A 15,243-nucleotide genomic window follows, 5' to 3' on the forward strand; every position below is an offset into this window, starting at 1 on the left:
TAATAACTTATATGATGACGGGTTAAGTGAAGACGAAGTGGTCGCAAATGTGTCCTACCAGTAATTCATATATTTGAATCTAGTTGTTGGCCCACATCTGGCCTGACAGATAACGTTCCAGCTTGTTCAGCGACGACCCTTTCAGCACAGCGTTAGGAGTCCTGCCAGCCTTTGCAGACTCTGGTCAGGTCAAAGGGTTGAGCCATGTGTAATTCAGAACAGAGGAGGTCCCACGGTCACTCCACAAAAACAATTACACTACTTATTTCACTCTAGCCCTTGCCCAAAATTCACAAGCCTCACAATTTCAGTGCAGCCAATCTGATTCTGCCCCTAGGCGATAAGCCACATGAAAATATGTGGTGCTGTGTTTATAAATCTAATCAAAAATAGAAACAGCGGACAGGCACCATGAGGTCCTACTAAGGATCATGGGAATCCTTGGGAATTCTGAGGCACTTTTGTTTCTCTTCCATAGACTCTCTTTTGCTACGACGTTGCCTGCTACACCCATTAATCATCCTCTTTACTCGTGAGTGCTACAAAGGCGGCTACATTTCTACTCACTTCTATACTTTCCATCCATGGAAAACGAAAAGTCAAGCTTGAAAGCCTTGCTTTTAAAGGAAAAAAAATTAAGGAGGGGCCTACTGTGACATCGATCTTACCTCTCTCTCCACGTTCTCAGCTTCTTGCCCTTGGCAATGCACAGATTTCAATCCAGTCTCTCTAAAAAAGAAAAATAATATTTAAAAACCAAGGTAAACTGACCCAACCATAAGCTATGTGAAGCAATGTGGGATTGGAGAGCTACAGTACTACTTAATGGTTCCGAAAAATCTAAGTATAAAGTCAACAGGATATAAGCTGGTGTCTTACTTTTATTGTTGTTGCTCATTTCTTAAGTGAGATTCCTAATAAACTGAGGGTCAGTCAATATTCTCAAAATGTTTTACAAAGGCAATCTCTAGGAAAACTTCAGATTTGATTTAGATGCTTAAATGTCCTATTTTATGCCCCAAAAGTGACAAATTCAGATTGCATTGAAGTTACGATGACAACTTGCTGCTGCATACCTTAGGTACCTGTACTGTTTATCATTTAAAAGTTATGATCCAGTTTTGCAACAGTCATAAGTAGATAATATCTGATAAAGTCAATGATAAATACGTGTACTGAGGGGCTAAGCAGATTAAACCCTGAGAACATCATCCAGCAAAGATATAAAATATAAAAATTTATAATGAAAGGAAATGTGGTTCTAAAACTCATAAAACTCCTTAAAGTCATACAATAAATTATTAAGGTCAATCTGCAAATGATTACATTTGATATTATTTTAATTGAAAGAAATACTACACCAGAATACAGTCTGGGCCCAGATAATTAGAATAAATGGAATTTTTTTAATGAATGATGATCCCAGCATTTATTAAATTATTGTAAACATTCACCAGAATAATCTTTTAGGCTATATATGGTGGCTCATACTCGTAATCCTAGTACTTTGGGAGGCCAAGGCAGGTGGATTGCTTGAGCTTAGGAGTTTGAGACCAGCCTGGGCAATATAGCGAGACACCCATCTCTACAAAAAATACAAAAATTAGCCAGGCATGGTGACACATGCCTGGAGTCCCAGCTTGGGAGGCTGAGGTGGGAGGCTGGCTTGAGCCTGTGAGACAGAGGTTGAGGTGTGGTGACATCGTGCCACTGCACTCCAGCCTGGGTAACAGAGCCAGACCCTGTCTCAAAAAAAAAAAAAATTCTTTTAAACTTTAAACTCGAAGTTTGCCCTTTTGAGATGGTTATCGGTACTTGACAGTAAAATAAAGCCCATCATGTATGAATGATACATGTGACACTTTTCTTATTCAGAGCTATCTATTATTGTTTTCAAAAATTACTTTTTCAAAGTCAAGAGCTATCTATTATTGTTTTCAAAAATTAGCTCATATACACAAAGTGTATATGAGCTTTTGAATAGTATCAATGTTGAAAAACAAAAGATTTTAGTCCTTCTAGTGCTAATTTAAAAACTCCTACTGTTTTATGTAAAAGTAACATAAGAGTTTTAAAGATTATATTGAATTACTTCCTAAAATAAGTAAAAGGCATGAAAAATTATTTAAGAGAAAAAGCCAGTGTCGAGATTTTAAAAATTTAAACAATTAGCAGAAATTGAAGTTTGACTTGCTCGTGTTTTCCACAGCACAGTGACTGAACAGTAATTCAAAAGCATCCACTTCTAGGAACATATGTGGAGCAGAATTTTTTTTCCCTTGAATTTGGCCTTAATTTAATAGTCAATATCTGTCTTTGAAAATGTTTGTAATTTGTAACATTGCTCAGGTTATTGTCATGATAAATTTATTCTGCAGACATATAACCCAAAGTGTATAAGCCAAAAAGCCCAGGTTGCCGCTATTAACATAAATAGAATGCTCAGGAAACTTCAAATAAGGCAGTCCACTTGTCTTCCTTCATAGAAGCTGCATTTTAAATGCCTTTCTGCACAAATATTCAGAATGCAGTCTCAGTAGAGTAAGACCCAATATAATTGTAAAATAAGATCAAAATTCCTCATTATCTCAGACAAAATGTAGAGTTGAATCCAGAAGGCAGCTTGATAGAAGTGAGTGTTGTATCATTTTAAAAAGCTGCTGTCACCAGGGGAGGCGTACAGCTGTCTATTGCCCTGTCTCAGGAACAACGAGAGTGGCCCAGGGTGCCTCCCCACTTGGGAATCTCTGACAGGTTCGATTAGGCATTATTTCAATAAAGCATGTCAGTCACTGAGTCTGTATGAGCTGGAATTTGGGGGTTGTAGTCAGACCCTCACAAATCGGGGACAACCAGCAGAACATGGGTGATGAAAAGCAAATGACCCATCCTGAGCCAAGGAAAATCAGTAAACATGTGACCTGGCTTTACAGCATGAACAGATTTCGGCAAGCTGTTGGCTGTGATGGATATATTGACACATGAAAATGTGTCCCCAGTGCAACTCCTCAGGGCTTAGTTCAGAGACCTCAAAAGTGGGAAAGAATTGTTAAAAGGTGGAAAACAGCCCTTCAGCTCCTAAGGAGCTCTGGCAAGTGGTGGGGATAGAGAAAAGAGGTATGAGGCTGGGTTCCAGAGGCCAGAGGAGCTGGATCAGTATACAGGATGCAGGGACCCGGTAAATATGTGCACAGGCAGCAGAGTGAACTTTGAAGAATAGACAGTCAAATAGGAAAAGGGAAATGGAAGAAACACGTGAGCAAAGAGTGGTGAAGAAAATGAGAACAAAAAGTTCATAGGACAATGAGTAGATTCTGTCAGCATGTAATAATTTCAACAAGTTAGTGATTATTAATGATCAGCTACTGAGAGATGACAGCATGCTGGCAGCCCTCACTCGCTCTTGGCGCCTCCTCGGCCTCGCTGTCCACTCTGGCCATGCTCGGGGAGCCCTTCAGCCCGCCACTGTGCTGTGGGGGCCCCTCCCTGGGCTGGTTGAGGCCGGAGCCGGCTCCCTCAGCTTCCCGGGAGGTGTGGAGGGAGACGCAGGGGCGGGAACCAGGGCTGCGCGCGATGCTTGTGGGCCAGCTAGAGTTCTGGATGGGCGTGGGCTTGGCGGGTGGCACACTCGGAGAGACTGGCTGGCCCCCGCCAGGCCCGCACAGTGAGGGGCTTATCACGGGGGCCAGCAGCTGCGGAGAGTGCGCCGGGTCCCCCAGCAGTGCCGGCCCACCGACGTTGCACTCCATTTCTCCCCGAGCCTTAGCTGCCTTCCCGCAGGGCAGGGCTCGGACCTGCAGGCCGCCATCCCTGAGCCTCCCTCTCCCACTCCCTGCCCCAGTCCCCACCCCCGCCCCGCCCCGCCCCCGCCCCCAGCTCCTGCGCAGCCCCAGCCACCCCCACGAGCACCGCCCCCTGCTCCACAGCGCCTGGTCCCATCGACCACCCAAGGGCTGAGGAGTGCAGGCACAAGGCATGGCACTGGCAGGCAGCTCCACCTGCAGCCCGGGTGCGGGATCCACTGAGTGAAGCCAGCTGGGCTCCTGAGTCTAGTGGGGACTTGGAGAACCTTTATGTCTAGCTAAGGGATTGTGAATACACCAATCAGCAGTCTGTGTCTAGCTCAAGGTTTGTAAAGGCACCAGTCAGCACCCTGTGTCTAACTCAAGGTTTGTGAATGCACCAATCAGTGCTCTGTGTCTAGCTAATCTAGTAGGGACTTAGAGAACTTTTGTGTCTAGGTCAGGGATTGTAAATGCACCAATCAGCACCCTGTCAAAACAGACCAATCAGCTCTCTGTAAAACAGAGCAATCAGCTCTCTGTAAAATGGACCAATCAGCAGGATGTGGGTGGGGCCAGATAAGGGAATAAAAGCAGGCTGCCTGAGCCAGCAGTGGCAACCTGGTCTGGTTCCTTTCCACACTGAGAAAGCTTTGTTGTTTTGCTGTTTGCGATGAATCTTACTTTTTGGGTCTGCACTACCTTTATGAGCTGTAACACTCACCACGAAAGTATGCAGCCTCACTCCTGAGCCAGTGAGACCACGAACCCATCAGAAGAAAAAAACTCAATGCATATGAACATCAGGAAGAACAAACTCCAGACACTGTTTAAGAACTACAACACTCACCGTGAGGTTCTGTGGCTTCATTCTTGAAGTGAGTGAGGTCAAGAACCCACCAATTCTGGATACGTTACCACATTCTTTTTGAAACACAAACTACTGCTCAAGTAACTGGTAAAATATGAAGCCAATCAGAAAATGGATTCATTTGCTAAACTATAAGACCTTCACTGTGGGCCAAGCGCAGTGGCTCATGCCTGTTATCTCAGCATTTTGAGAGGGTGAGTGGATTGCCTGAGGTCAGGAGTTTGAGACCAGCCTGGCCAACATGGTGAAACCTCATCACTACTAAAAATACAAAAATCAGCCAGGCATGGTCATGCAAGCCTGTAATCCCAGCTACCCGGGAGGCAGAGGCCAGAGAATAACTTGAACCTGGGAGGTGAGAGTTGAGCCATTGCACTCTAGCTTGGGTGACAGAGCCAGACCAAGACTCCATCTTAAAAAAAAAAAAAAAGACGTTCACTGTCAAAAAAAACCCTCCAAAGTAGCTAGCTTTAAAAAAAGAAAAATTATAAACACTATAAATTTACCAAAAATAATAATAACTTCATGCTTTATCAGGAATCCTAGACTTAATAAACAGGCACCACTGCAAAACTCACACAGTGGCTGCAGGTTTGGATCACAGTGTAGCATGTTTATAGAAATACAAGTGGCCTATAATAGGGATCATTTTCTAAAAGCCAATCTCCAACTTGCAAGCAGATTAATAACTTCAATATCCCCTGCTTGCAAGTAACCTGTTGGCCACATTCTCTTGAGTCCATGTTAATAAACACTGTTGATTTGTATAGTCATTTTGTTGTTTGTTGATTTGAAGGCTGATTTTAAAACGGCTTTCACTGAAATTGTTGGCCTTATATTGCAAATTAAGCCTTGGAATTGCCAAATCTCTGACGACTGGTTCATTGCTTCTAGAGAAGGGAATTAACATGGCTACAGCTGTCGTTTCATTGCATTTCTCTTCTCAAGCAGACCAGCAAGGGCAAAGATGGTGTTTAACAGAGGTTGCAAGCCAGATTCTGTCTGCAGACACATTTTGTTTAACCTCCACAGTGATTTTTAAAATGTTGAGCCAATATTTAAAAATAAGAAAGTTGCCACTTAAAATAGAAATCCAATTTCTGATTTGTCTTGGAAAATTAAAAGCTTTGGCAACATAGGGTCAGCATTCATGGTTGGCAGCAATTGGCCAGAGGTGAGTGGCGGCAGCGTGTTTTTCAGGCAATACTCTCCAGGCCCACAGTTCCCATCCTCCCTACTGCAGACCACAAACCAAAATGTCGTTTCCATTAAGGCGTCGTTTTAGTCATTGCTACATCCTTGAAACCAAGAGCAGAGCCTCGGAGGCAGTGGGTGCTTGAAAACTATGTAATGTTCAATGAAGTGATCTCAAGGCAGATAAGTAATATTCATGGGTGGCTCTAAGGCAACAGGGACTGTCCAGGAGCCCTCACAATGTATGCCCCAATTTTAAAAACTCTGCCAATCTTTAGCTTGCACTGCTGTTTTTCTTATAAAGATTTTCCCGTCACTAACAAAAGCAGGGCCACAAGTGTCAAGGAAAACGAGAGCCCACATAGACCAAGCACACTTTACTCATTTATGTTTCTTGCCTGGCCCCTACAGGCATCCGAATTTGAAACTTCTGAGAGACAGATGAGAGGCCTGGTACCCACAATGACAAACTGCTCCACCATCATTCTCCCTTTCATCCTGCCCAGTAGTTTTCTGCACTACTGTCTAAATCTACATTGAGGAATAAGTAAAAAGAGGAATATAAACAATATAAACCCTGCCTTGGAGAGTCAATAGTTAAACTTAACACACCATCACTCTACATAGGAGTAAGAACAGCAGTGTGGAATGGACTGGCATGTATGGTTAAGAAAGAACTGGTTTGGCCGGGCACTGTGGCTCACACCTGTAATCCGAGCACTTTGGGAGGCCGAGGCAGGCAGATCACAAGGTCAGGAGCTCGAGACCATCCTGGCTAACACGGTGAAACCCCGTCTCTACTAAAAATACAAAAAATTAGCCGGGCATGGTGGCGGGCGCCTGTAGCCCCAGCTACTGGGGAGGCTGAGGCAGGAGGATGGCTTGAACCCAGGGGGTGGAGCTTGCAGTGAGCCAAGATCGCACCACTGCATTCCAGCCTGGGAGACAGAGCAAGACTCCGTCTCAAAAGAAAAAAAAAGAAAGAACTGGTTCAAATCTCCTGCACACAGAGGAGTTGCTTAACCTCTGAAAGTCTCCAGTTTCTCCACAGGATATTTGAGAAATTTTTAAGATTGTGTATATCAGACTTCCAGCTTCCACTTAAGGTGTCCAAAGCTGGAAGGAGCATCATTCCCTAAAGTAAAGCAATAAGTATCCTAAGTAATCTGCAAATTTACCAATGCTATTAAACTCATCAGAGAGCTGAGGTCATAGGGTGACAGATTAATCCCAAACCTAGAGACAGTAAAGTGCCTCCAAGGAGTGACAGGATGCAAGCACTTGCTTACTGGAGCAGGTAGGAGACACCTTGCGAATCAGTAAGAAGAATTCACCCAAAAATTGTCAAAAATGTCTAAAGTCTGAATGTGGCTTAGTTAACAGTATAGAACTTGTGGGATCTTCAAACACAAGGGAAATTCACATCTACTCACGGCCTCTTCTCCATAGACCTTCTGGGTGCTCAGAATAAATACTGGGGCAAGGTGAGAGCCCAGAGTGGTGGATCCAAATGGAGGGAAACTGCCTCCAAGGGGACATTTGGCAATGCCTGGAGATATTTTTGATTGTCACAACTTGGCGGATCCAGTGGTTAGAGGCCAGTAATGTGGCTACACATCCTACAATACATAGACGAGCCCACTACGACAAAGAATTGCCCAATCCATAATATCAATAGAGCTGCTATTGAGAAACCCTGGTCCAGAGAAAGCTTCCCTAGTGATGCAGGTTTTGTGGAGAGGAAGAGAAGCCACTACAGAAAAGCACAAAGCCTTACCTGAATATTCCACCTCTACCTCTTCTAAGGAAAAGAAGCCTCATCTGTTGGAAGGGCAGTGAACCCTGTTGTACCAAGCCACAGGTTAAGACTCTTTGCAGCTGGGAGAACAGAATACAAACATACCCTGTAACCCTGTGGTAGGAGCAAGAAAATTTCCTGGCCTGAATTATTAGAGGTCTCCTACTTAAGGCAGAGGGACAGGATCTCTGAGATGGCCCCATCCCTGAGACCCAGAGACACTGCTCCAGCTTAATTCTGAGAAGAATATCCACACGGCCTACCATCAGGCTAGCAAGCACTGAGTAGCCAGTAATATCAATGTCCTGGTGGAAGAGGAGCAAAAACATAAAGAGTGACGCTGTCTAAAGGAAAGTTGCAAAGAAAGGACTTAAATGTGGCCAGGCGCAGTGGCTCACGCCTGTAATCCCAGCACTTTGGGAGGCCAAGGCAGGCAAATCACAAGACCAGGAGATCGAGACTATCCTGGCTAACACGGTGAAACCCCATCTCTACTAAAAATACAAAAATTAGCCAGACGTGGTGGCACGTGCCTGTAGTCCCAGCTACTCGGGAGGCTGAGACAGGAGAATCGCTTGAACCCGGGAGGCGGAGGTTGCAGTGAGCTGAGATAGCACCACTGCTCTCCAGCCTGGGCAACAGAGCAAGGCTCCATCTCAAAAAAAAAAAAAGGGCTTAAACTTGAACCTTAAGCCAACACTGAAGAAACTTCTCCTATTAATAGCCACCACTCTAAGCATGAGTTAAGACTAGAGGAGTTCTCAGCCTGTGACACACTGATGATAGCCTTAACAACAACAACAACCACACCCAGCTCAAGTCCTGTCCTGGCTAGACAGACTGACCCCCACACATTGAAAGACTAACAAAATAAAAGGCATGCCATTTCTGGGTATAAAGAATGTTTATCTCAGTCTCTACTGTCCTACCCAAAATGACCAGCTTTCCAATAAAGTCAGGTGACAAGTAAAAAAGCAAAGGAGGAGTGGAGGGGAGGGGGCACTCTGTCAGATAGACAAAGCAATCAAGAGAAGCAGAGTCAGATGTGACCCAGATGTTGAAAATGTCAGATAATTAAAAATAATGTGATTAATGTGTTAAAGGCCCTAATATAAAAGGCGGACAACATACCTGACTAGATGTGGAATTTCAGCAGAGAGATGGAAATTGTAAGAAAGAATTAAATGAAAATGTTAGAAATAGTATGGTATGCAGAATGCTATCAACAACCTCATTAGTAGTCTCAACATGACTGAGGATAGAATCAGTTGAACTCAAACTATCACCAATAGAAATTACTCAAATTTAACCACAAAGATTTTTTTTTAATGAGTTAAAAAAAAAAGTTAATGCAGAAGATCCAAGAGTGATGGGACCAATTCAAATAATCGGACATCCTGTAATTTTGAATGCAAAAGGAGAAGGGAGCACAGGGTAGGAAAACCACTGAAGGGATGGTGGCTAGGAATTCCTTCAAATTAGTGGTGGACACCAAAACTCACATTCAAAGGAACTCAAAGAAGACCAACTAGCATAAAACACACCTGGATATATCATCTATAAACTACTAAAAACCAACAGCAAAGAAAAAATCTTGAAAGCAGACAGAGAAAAGAGGCATATCACACACAGAGGAACACACATAAGAATTACAGCAGATAATCAAAAACTGTGTGAACCAGAAGGCAGTAAAGGAAACATATTCACAGAAAGAAAAAAATCATAAATACAAAATTTTATACCCCCAAAAATACCTTTCAGAAATTATGATGTGGGGCTGGATATGGTGGCTCACACCTGTAATCCCAACACTTTGGGAGGCAGAGGTGGGTGGATCACTTGAGGTCGGGAGTTCGCGACCAGCCTGGCCAACATGGCAAAACCTGGTTTCTACTAAAAATACACAAAAATCAGCCAGGCGTAGTGGCATGCACCTGTAATCCCAGCTACTTGGGTGGCTGAGGCAGGAGAATCGCTTGAACCTGGGAGGTAGAGGTTGCAGTGAGTCAAGATCACGCCACTACAGTCCAGCCTGGGCAACAGAGCAAAACTCAGTCTCCAAAAAAAAAAAAAAAAAAAACAGAAATGATGATGTGGGATATGAACATGGTGGAATGAAGAATGAAGATTGTCAAAACTCAGCCATCAAAAAACAATTATAAAATTGCAAGAAGAAAAGGGTCTAAAACAGTAATCTCAGTTCTCTGGAAAATGACCAGGGGTGAAAAATAGAGAAAAACATTCATTAATGGAAAACTGCTCAAATTAAGGCATGAACTGGGGGAGTACGTGGCATTCTTGGTTGAGGTTGCTCCAGTATCTGCAGTCCCCCACTACCCCGACCTTATTCCGGCTAGACCAGTGTTGTAAAGTTGCCAGGGAAAGTCTGGCCAAAAAAACAACAATTTCACTGTTGGAGGGAGATGACTTCATTTGATGCTAGGGCAGAAAATCCACACCCAGTTGTATTGTAAGTGGAAGTAGCAAACTAATGGGAAGCAAATGATGAAAGCCCATGGCTCTACCACCCTGAATTGCAGTCCCACTTGGGTGGAGCAGTGAAAAATTTGACTAATCATTAATTTGGCAGGAAGAACCTAGAGATGAGAGGGCCAAAGAAGGGCTGGCTGATTGCTCCTCAAGTCTCTGGCTACCTGGGAGGCTGTGCACACGTGCAGGGAAGACTCAACACGGCCCAGCTGTCTACACATCCTGCATGGGCTTGGATGCTATGCAAGTCTACAGGAAAGACCCAGGAGGGCCTGGCAGAAAGTAAACTCTGAACGTCTGAAAACTGTCTGAATGTTGAATGGGCTCCCAAACCCTCCCACAGATCCATCAGCAGAAGACGGAAATCTTACTGTCAAGGTGTTTGAGGACAATCATTGGTTGACTACCAAACTATGCAGACGCAGTGGAGCCACTAGAAAGCCAGCATAAACTTAACCTTTAAATTTTTCTTAAAATAAACAGAGACATCAGCAGCCACATATCACGGGGAAGACAGATTCAACAGATTAAGTTCTAGCAAGTTACTAAAACCAAAACAAAAGAAAACAAGCAAAACGATAACAACACACAAAAAGCAACATTAACAGCACTCAAGGAAAGAAAATCAGAATTATATTTGCTACAATATATTATCTAAGATGTCTGGTTCTTGACAAAAATTTACAAGACGGAAAAAAAAGGAAAGTGTGACCTATATTCAGGGAACCATGCTGTCAATAAAAATTAACTCTGAGTGGATAAGGAGGTGGCGTTTAGCAGACAAAGACTTCAAAGCATTTATTATAACTATGTTCAAAGAATTAAAAGAAGTCATGGTTAAAGAATTAAAGAAAAATATCTGACAGAATTAAAATAAAATATGATAATTAAAGAAAAAATATAATTTTCAAAATAAGAAATTTCAAAAAAAAATCATTAACACTCATACACAAAAATTAACCCCAAATGGGTCATAGTCCTACATGTAAAAGCGAAAACTATTAAAATTCTAGGTGAAAGTTTTTGTGACTTTGGCGGTCTTATTCACAATTAATTATGAGAACAAAGGTACAACCCTTAAAAGAAAAAAATTGAAAAAACAACCTTCAAAATTAAAAACATATTATTACAATTTACCTGCTCAAAACACCCAATTTATTGCTTCACAATGCTATAGTTCAAAAGTCTGGCAGGGCATGGCTGGTTTGTGCTCAGACTGACATCAAAATGTCAGCTGGCTACACTATCTGAAGCATGGGGCCATTCATGTTATTGACAGGATTCAGTTGTTTTCACCTTTAGAGCTGAAAGCCTCCCTTCCTTGCTGACTGTCAGTTAGGAGCCACATTTAGCTTCTAGAGGTAGCCACATTCTACATCCTGTGACCCACTCCATCTTCAAGCCAGCAATGGTGTGTACATCAAAACCTTCTTATGCTTTGAATCTCTCTGGCTTCTCTTTCTAACACCATCCAGAGAAAACTTTCTGGTTTGAAAGGGCTCGTGTGACAAAATTTATCCTACCTACATAATCTCTGTATCTTAAGATCGACTGATTGATACTTTAATTACTGCAAAATCCCTTCACATCAGTACCTAGATTAGTTATTGGATATCCAGAGGACAGGAAACTTGGGAAGACATGTTTAAAATTATGCTTACATAAGTGTAGCACAGGAAGGAAAAAAAAGAAAAAAAAAAAGGCTTGCCAAAACATCGTTAACAAGGGAAAAGACAAACCATAGACTGGGAGAAACTATTTTTGAATTTATATACCTAATAGACAACTTATATTCAGAATATATAAACACCACTTACAATTCAATAATAAGATGGCAAGCAACCCAGTTACAGGATGGGCAAAAGATATGAATAAACATTTGCTAAGAAGATATATGAATAGCTAATGAGCACATGAGAAGATGCTGAACATCATTAGTCAATGCCACTCCTAGGCATTTCCCCAAATGAAATATAAACATATTTTATACACAAAAATCCATATATGAATATTTTTAGTGGCTTTATTTTAATTTCTAAAAAATAGAAACAACACTGATTAATGTCCCCCAGCTGGTGAATGGATAAACCATGGTAAAGCATGCAACAGAATACTATTCAGTAATAAAAGACATAAATCTTAAAGGTGAAGGAATACAGAGTCAAAGCCTACAAAATGTTTAATTCCATATATGCCTTGCTGGAAAAGGCAAAACATAGAGACAGAAAATTTATCAGTGGTTACAAGGGCCAGGGCAAAGGGATAAGTTGGCAACAAAGGAATGAAAGGGAATCCAGCAGGAATGAGGAGGAAAGTAATTGAATTCTTTCATATTTTGATCATAGTTGTAGTTACCTGAATGTATGCATTTGTCAAAATTCACAAAACTGTACACTAGAAAGGATGAATTTGACTGTATGCTAGTTGCAGCTTCATCTTAAGAATGAGAAACCTAATGTATATAAATTGCTCAGGAAAGAGTAGACTAAATTTTTTTTTCTAATTTTCATCAAAGAAAAAAATGTTTATGACAAGAAATAAAATACAACAAAATGGTTAATATAAATCTGCCCCCACCCTGTTTTTTAACCACCCCAATTCATAACTTATAGAGGTGAATCGTTTTCATCTATTACGATTTTTGTTTGATGTGATGGTTAATTCTATAACTGTAATTAATATAATTAATGCAAAGATGTGTATCTTATCATTGATATCATGTATATATTATATTCAAATAATAAAGAGTAATAAAATATTTAAATTGTAATTTCTTACGTTTTTTATGTTATTATATTTCTTATGTTGTTTTCTTAATCTTGTCATAGATTACGGGTTGAATGGTGTTACCCAAAAAAAAGTCAACATTCTAACCCCCAGTACATGTGAATGTGACTTTATTTGTATATAGGGTGATCTGGCTTCTCTATCACCATCCAGAGAAAACTTTCTGGTTTGAAAGGGCTTGTGTGACAAAATTTATCCTACCTACATAATCTCTGTATCTTAAGATTCACTGATTGATACTTTAAGTACTGCAAAATCCCTTCACATCAGCATGAGTTCAGATGAACTCATACTGCAGATGAGTTCAGATGAAATCATTAAGGTGACCCATAGTCAAATGCAACTGTTTCCTTATCAAAAGTGGAAATTTGGTGACAGAGACAGAACTGCACACAGGAAGAAAACCATGTGAATATGAAGAAAGAGATGGGGGTGATGCCTCCACAAGCCATGGAATGCCAAAGACTGACAGCAGTCACCAGAAGCTATGGGGAGGCATGGAACAGATAGTTCCTCACAACCGTTAGAAAGAACTGACCCTGCTGACAACTTGATTTTAGGCTTCCAGCCTCCAGAACAGAGACAGGATAAATCTCTGTTGTTTAAGCTGCCCAGTTTGAGCTACTTTGTTATGACAGTCCTAGCAAAGTATATTAATTTGGTATATTACCATGAATGATTAAAATGTATTTTATTTATACTATTCTTTTTTTCTGTTCTCTCCACATCACTTCCAATTATGTAAGTTACTGGGTATCAAGATTTCATATCTTCTGATGGTTGCATTAAATAATATCAAACCTTTATTTGTTATTTCATAGCCTCTACAGAGAATTGCCTCACTTCTTTCAAAGCATGAGCATTTTAAGGCCCACACCCTTTCTACCCATTTCTTCCCAATATCTCTCCAAATCTCTCTCAACTATACCATTACTTTGAATTTTCAGGTTGAATATATACATAATAATTATAATAACATTTTGTGCTTTTGTTAATTTAAATTTGATTTTTATATTTTGAGGTCAAATGTCACGTTTTGTTAATTATATAGGGTATAATTGAACACTTCTGCAATAGTCAAAGTAATAAAACATGCACTAGTAATTCTGGATGCCTTTATAGAAACTTACAGATGTAATATGGCATGTAGATCCTGATGGAGTTATAAGTCTATAAAAGAGAGCTAAAATGTAGATTTCTTTTTTTTTTTTTTTTTTTTTTTTTTTTTTTTTTTTTTTTGAGATGGAGTCTCGCTCTGTCACCCAAGGCTGGAGTGCAGTGGCGCGATCTCGGCTCACTGCTAGCTCCGCCTCCCGGGTTCACGCCATTCTCCTGCCTCAGCCTCTCCGAGTAGCTGGGACTACAGGCGCCCGCCACCTCGCCCGGCTAATTTTTTGTATTTTTAGTAGATTTCTTGATGGTACTAAATAAGGTTGACCCTAGAAAAATCATCAAATAGTAAATAAAAACTCATTATATAGGCATACTTTTGTCTTCAAAAAGCCTCACTTTCTCCAAATTCTATTTCATATTTTCCCAAAATACTAAACTGTTTTTTGTTTTTTTTTTTTTGAGAAGGAGTCTTGCTCTGTCGCCCAGGCTGGAGTGCAGTGGTGCAATCTCGGCTCACTGCAACCTTCGCCTCCCCTGTTCAAGCGATTCTCCTGCCTCAGCCTCCCGAGTAGCTGGGACTACAGGCACATGCCACCATGCCCAGCTAATTTTTTATTTTTTTTTTTTATTTTTAGTAGAGATGGGGTTTCACCATGTTGGCCAGGATGGTCTCGTTCTCTTGACCTTGTGATCCACCCGCCTCGGCTTCCCAAAGCACTGGGATTACAGGCATGAGCAACTGTGCCTGGCCCCAAAATACTATACTTTTATTTTCCAAGTTAAGAGAAAATCAAGAAATCAATTCATGCTAATATGTAAATGATTCTTAATGGTCCTTCCAAGGCAACATTTATAATTTTTTTAAACTTTTAAATTCAGGGGTACATGTGCAGGTTTGTTACATAGGTAAACTTGTGTCATGAGGGTTTGTGTACAGATTATTTCATCACCCAGGTATTTAGTGTAATATCCATTCATTATTTTTCCTGATCCTCTCCTTCCTCCAACACTCCACCTTCCAACAGTGTGTGTTGTTCCCCAGTGCGTGTTGTTCCCCTCGATGTGTCCGTGTGTTCTCATCATTTAGCTCCCACAACAGCCGTTATTATTATTAGCTCCCATAGTAACCATTCTGATTGGTGTGAGATGCTATCTCATTGTGATTTGATTTGCGTTTCTCTAATGATCAGCGACGTTGAGCTTATTTT

At 41.2% G+C, this 15,243-nt stretch overlaps 1 long non-coding RNA gene across 1 annotated transcript in view; it reads right to left on the minus strand.

Annotated features, from left to right (window-relative positions):
• Positions 1 to 668: 668 nt before the first annotated feature.
• LOC115836270 overlaps positions 669 to 15,243 on the minus strand; it is a 260,658-nt gene continuing 246,083 nt past the window's right edge. The window contains exon 3 of the long non-coding RNA XR_004031227.1: positions 669 to 729. This is a non-coding gene — a long non-coding RNA (uncharacterized LOC115836270). The remainder of the gene's footprint in view (positions 730 to 15,243) is intronic.

Source organism: Nomascus leucogenys, chromosome 8 (assembly GCF_006542625.1).
Source record: "Nomascus leucogenys isolate Asia chromosome 8, Asia_NLE_v1, whole genome shotgun sequence".
NCBI lineage: Eukaryota > Metazoa > Chordata > Mammalia > Primates > Hylobatidae > Nomascus > Nomascus leucogenys.